The sequence below is a fragment of the Callospermophilus lateralis genome, chromosome 11 (assembly GCF_048772815.1).
Source record: "Callospermophilus lateralis isolate mCalLat2 chromosome 11, mCalLat2.hap1, whole genome shotgun sequence".
Lineage (NCBI taxonomy): Eukaryota > Metazoa > Chordata > Mammalia > Rodentia > Sciuridae > Callospermophilus > Callospermophilus lateralis.
Genome location: NC_135315.1, coordinates 29424253 through 29430252, shown reverse-complemented (window position 1 = coordinate 29430252; position 6000 = coordinate 29424253).

Here is a 6000-nt window from a genome sequence, read left to right as displayed (position 1 = left end):
ACTTAATAATTTATGCTGCTTATATACCTAGCATTTCCTTAAGTATGGAACATGTAAAAATGAACAGGGTATGACCTTTTGCCCTTATAAGAACAATGTTGACAAGTATATTTAAAGTCAATCAGTGTTGGTGTTCCTTTGGGACTTCTTAAATATATGCGGAATTGCTGGGAGCCATCAGCCAAGTAGGTATGACAATTTCCTTCCCAGCTACTCCCATGCTGTCTAGTGGAAGGACTTCTGAAAGGTGACCTTGCTCAAGGACCAGGGCGGATCCGTGTTCCCCTTTAGAATAGGGCGGTTTAGCATAATAGGAGATTAGGGTGTTCCCCCTTTAGAATAGGGCGTATCCTGCTGCTGAGTTCCTCTTGAGTTCTTAGGGTCAGACAGTATATTTTGGGAGACAGAAGCCCAGGAGTAGGGGATTTGGGCAGAGTGTGGATTTGGGCAGAGAACGTGGATTTCCCCAGAACGTGTTTGTAGACGGCCGGTGTGAGTTCGGGAATAAAGAATTGCTGTTTGAATCTACAAGCTGTGTGGTGACTCGTGATTTGTGCCCAGCCAGAGACTGCGGCACGGAATACCTTCAGTAGACAACTTATTGTGCTCCATTGCACCTGTGAAGCTTGGGATGGATAAAGCAGTAGAAGACATGAAACTCATCAGCAAAGAAGCTCTGAGAGTGAAGACTACACACAGGCATGCCCCAAACTACAAAACAGCACAAGCCTACTGTGCTGGGGGAGGCACCGTATCAGTTCACACTCTTTAGGTAGTGAGTTATAGAAAATGCAATTCAATTGGCTTGAAACAAAAAGGAACTTTTGGTTCCTGTGCCTGAAAAATCCAGGCCATGAAAATGTGTACTTAATGGGATTAGAAACAAATTTTCTAGTTCTGGTAATTAGGATAGATTTTTTCTTCACTGGACCTTTATGCATAGTGACAGTCACTTATTATAGATAAAACATAAGCAAGTTTTAAGGCAACCATTTGTTCTTTCCTAAACACAGTGGGAAATAAAGGAAAGCATTCCAGCTGAGAGGATTGTTAAGGGTTAACAGTCTCACCCATGATTTAGCCAAGCGATGGTAAAGATGTTGTGACAGCTCATGGTCCTGGATCCCTTAAAAAAAAAAAAAAAAAAAAAAAAAGTTGGTCACTTTTTTTGTCTTGGCAAGATGGGAAAATATTTGCATAGTTAGAGACTCCTAGCAGAAGCAGCAGCAAAAGAACAGGCTAGTGTGTGTGTGTGTGTGTGTGTGTGTGTGTGTGTGTGTGTGTCCTCTTAATTCAGATTGTCCCAAAAAGATGAATGCTCTCTTTTAGGGAATCCCCTGTGCTTTAATCAGGTAATTCAGGCAAATCCAGCTTTGCCAGCTTTCTAGGCAAAGGACAAATGTTAAAAATAGTAAATAAGTAAATAAATACACACACACACATATATACACATATATACATACACGTGTGTGTGTGTGTGTGTGTATAAAAAAAAAAGATCCACAAAATCTTTAAATATATCACTAAGAGCCATCTTCAAACCGACATTTCAAACATGATTGTTGCACCTGAACCATCAAAATAGCTATGGTATGGTCAAACTGCATCAGCCAGCATTTTGTCAGTGGCTAAAAGCTTTAATAACACGACAGAATTCTCCAAGATGTCAAAATATAAGAATTTCTTTTTACAAAGCAGTATTTACATAGAGAGCCCCAGGCATTTGTATCAAGATAATATTCAGGAATGACTAGATCCAGGTTCTCAGGGACAGTTTCCTTCTCTGTCTCTGTTTATTGGCTATGCTGTCCTCTGTGGATGCTTTCTGGGCACTTCTCTGCATAAGTTGCCAAGACTTTTGCTTAGAGTCCCTGTTTCATGTTCCGTTTCCTCATAAAGCAAAAGAAAAAAAAATATTTCTCTCCAACAATTGAAGCCAAAGTCCGAGAGTCACGTCTTATTGAATGAATTTGGACCATGAACCTATCTGAATTAATCACATCCAGTGACTCTCTAAGAGTTGATGACTCAATTGGCCAGACTGGATCACATGTCAACTTCAGTGGCATTACATAATAGCCTTCCCGGTTCAGGATCCTGGGAGGGCCACTGCTCCTACTTCAACAAGACCAGTTCCATACTTCAGAAAATTTCACTTTCAGCATTCTTCTTCCTAATCCTTATTTCTGTTTGGTTCCAACTTCTTACAAGAAACAAAAGTTATGGCTATTTAAGGTTATGAACAGAACAAACATTTCTCAAACAAACTTATAATTGATAGAAGGATTCTTGGGAATCTTGCAAAATCAAAGGAAGAGTTGAATATGACTCTGGAAAAGCAAGAAGAAAAACTAGTGGGCAGTAGTTTACGGTCTGTCTAGAGCAATGGTATCAATGTCACTCCACTACGAAGATCTCCATCTTTGTCTTTCAGTTAAAATTCCAAATTCTTAGAAGAGAGCATTTGATTAGCCTATTGTAAGTCAAACGTAGAACTCTGGACCAGTCAGCTCTTGCTGGGAGACTCAAACTTATAATGCAACATGAAAAGAAAAGGAAAAAAAAAAAAAAAACAAAAACCCAACCACAAAAACTCCTCGAACACCTAAAATACTTTTTAAAGATGAGGGAATGATGTTCATGGAAATGAACTTTTCCAATTTTGTGTAGTGAATAATAGCAGAGGCAGTATTTAAATCCAAGTCTGACTAAATAATGAGTACCATGCCTGTTAAACTCACTGTGACAGGATCCTAAACCTACAAGTCTTGAAGGTCATGATTTTATTCTTACATGTGTATATGCCTTTCTTTGTTTTTATTTCCCAAATTCCTTTGAATTTACTAATCTGTGTTTAGATCATCCCAGTCTCTCCTTTAAGGACGATGCCCTGGGGACTGGGTATGAGTGGCATCAAGATGATGTCGGATATGCTCATCAGAGAACCAAAACTCCTCTGGACAAATTTTCTCCCTCCAAAGCTGGACTTCTTGAGTGCTCTTCTCTTCTTACTTTCTTAGAATTTCGATTTAGTCTATTTAAGGAGTCTTTCTCTTATCATAACCACTCTACTCTCCAGAAACACCCATGATTTAAAAATTCCAAACTCAAACAGTTTTTGCTCACGATATGTAGGAGGAAGAATCAGAGGAACATTTGCAGGAAGCCTAAAATGTGGTAGAACTAGATAGAAAAAAATCCCTGGTTATGGCATTCTGTTAGGGATGATGAGGGTGCTTCCTTCATCTATTCTGGGCACCAGATTTTCTACTATTTTTCAGTTGCTTTTGATTCATGTCAGGTAACTTTCTATAATATTTTTTGAAAGATGTATGTTGTGTGCATGCAACACACACACATGTGTATATGTATGCACATGTATATGCTTTTATATATATACTTATTTTTCAGTCAACTGTCCATATCTGTGGGTTTCCCATCTGTTGATTCAACCAACCTCAGACTGAAAATAAAAGTGCATCTGGACCGAATATGTATAGATTTTCTTCCTTGTCATTATTCTTTAAACAATACAGTATAATAGCTATTTGCATGACATTTGCATTATATTAGGTATTACAAGTAATCTAGAGATAATTTAAAGTATATGAAAGAATGTGCATCGTTTATGTGCAAATACCATGCCATTTTATAAAAGGGACTTGAGCATCTGCAGATTTTGGTATTCACTGTGAGGTGGGAAGCATAAGTCCTGGAACAAATCCCTTGTGGATAACCGAGAGATGACCACACACACACACACACACACACACACACACACACACACTCACACACATACACAAAGGGAACAGGAAAATTATTGAGACTAGTGATAACTTTATACTTTTAGAAGCATGACTGTATAAAACAAATTAAATTCTATAATGTGTTTTGCTTACTTTTTTCATAGTGTATATTTTTCAAAAGTTAACTTCTAACCTTCTTTACTAAAGTAAAGGTAAAGGGTTTTTTTTTTTTTGGGTGGGGGGGTTACTGAGGATTGAACTCAGGGGCACTTGACCACTGAGCCACATCCCCAGCCCTATTTTGTATTTTATTTAGAGACAGGGTCTCACTGAGTTGCTTAGAACCCTGCTTTTGCTGAGGCTGGCTTTGAACTCGCAATCTTACTGCCTCAGCGTCCCAAGCCACTGGAATTACAGGCGTGTGCCACTGCACCCAGCTAGATAAAATTTTTGTGGTTCCTCTTCTTTCACTGTTCTTCTGTGTGGATGGTTTTTTCCTGATCACAGACAACTTTTTTTTTTTTTTTAATTTTCTTCTCAATTGAGATTTTTATTGGCTATATTGAGGGTCAGTACACAGACATTTCACTTTGCACACAATTATTAACACATGTACTGGAAATCTAAAAAGCCTTATACTATGATTCATTTTTAGTTTATCCAGTGACTCTCCAGCTTTGAATCTGGAGACAAAGTTTCCTTAAGAATATCAAGAACCAATATCTTCCCATGCTGCTGTTACTTAGTTCCCACTAATTCATAACAGTAATACATACTACACACTCAAGTTTTGCATCTTTCATAGCATATTAAAAAACAATTATTAGGAAAATGAGACTTCACCACCACAGATATTTCAGAGCACACAGGATTCTGACAGCAACAATCTAGGAGTAGTCATTGTCTTCTTTTTTTTTTTTTTTTCATTTGCTCTATACATGACAGTAGAATGCACTTTGACACATCAGACATAAGTGGAGTATAATTTCTCATTCTTCTGGTTGTACATGATGTAGAATCCCACAGGTTGTATAGTCATATATGTACATAGGGTAATAATGTCTAATGCATTCTACTATCTTTTCTCCCCGCATACCTTCTCCCCCTCCCTTCACTCCCCTCTGTCTAATCCAAAGTAACTCTATTCTTCCCTACCCCCACACCCTTATTGTGAATTAACATCCACATATGAAAGAAAACATTTGTCTTTGGTTTTTTGGGATTGGCTTATTTCACTTAGCATATGGTATCTAGATTCATCCACTTACCAGCAATTTCCATAATTTCACTCTTATTTAAGGCTAAGTGATATTCCATGTGTATATAGACCACATTTTCTTTATCCATTCATCTATTGAAGGGCACCTAGTTTGCTTCTAAAGTTCAGCTATTGTGAATTGAGCTGCTTTAAACACTGATCTGGCTGAATTACTGTAGAATGCTGATTTTAAGTCCTCTGGGTATAAACTGAGGAGTGGCATAGCTGGGTCAAATGGTTGTTCCATTCCAAGTTTTCTGAGGAATCTCCATATGGCTTTCCATAACGGTCATACCAATTTGTAGTCCCACCAGCAATGTATGAGCGTCACTCCCACACCCACCCCCCCCACATCCTCACCTACATTATTGTTGCTTGTGTACTTGATAATTACCATTCTGACTGAGTGAGATGAAATCTTAGTTTTGATTTGCATTTCTCTAATTGCTAGGGATGTTGAACATTTTTTCATATATTTGTTGATGGATTATATTTCTTCTTTTCTGAAGTGTTTGTTCAGTTCCTTAACCATTTATTGATTGGGTTATTTGTGTTTTTGGTGTTAAGTTTTTTGAGTTCTTTATATATGAAGACTAATGCTCTATCTGAGGTGCATGTGGTAAAGATCTTCTCCCACTCTGTGGGCTTTCTCTTCCCATTATTGATTATTTCCTTTGCTGAGAAGAAGCTTTTTAGGTTAAATTCATCCCATTTATTAATTCTTGGTTTTACTTCTTGTGCATTAGGAGTCTTATTAAGGAAGTCAGATTCTAAGCCAACATAGTGAAGATTTGGGCCTACTTTTTATTCTATTAGGTGCAGAGTCTCTATTGTAGTGCCTAACTCTTTGTTCCACTTTGAGTTTCATGAAGGCTGAAGGATAGGGTTTAATTTTATTTTGTTATATGTGGATTTCCAATTTTCCCAGCTCCATTTGTTGAATAGGCTACCTTTTTTCCACTGAACATTTTTGGCACCTTTGTCTTGTATGAGATA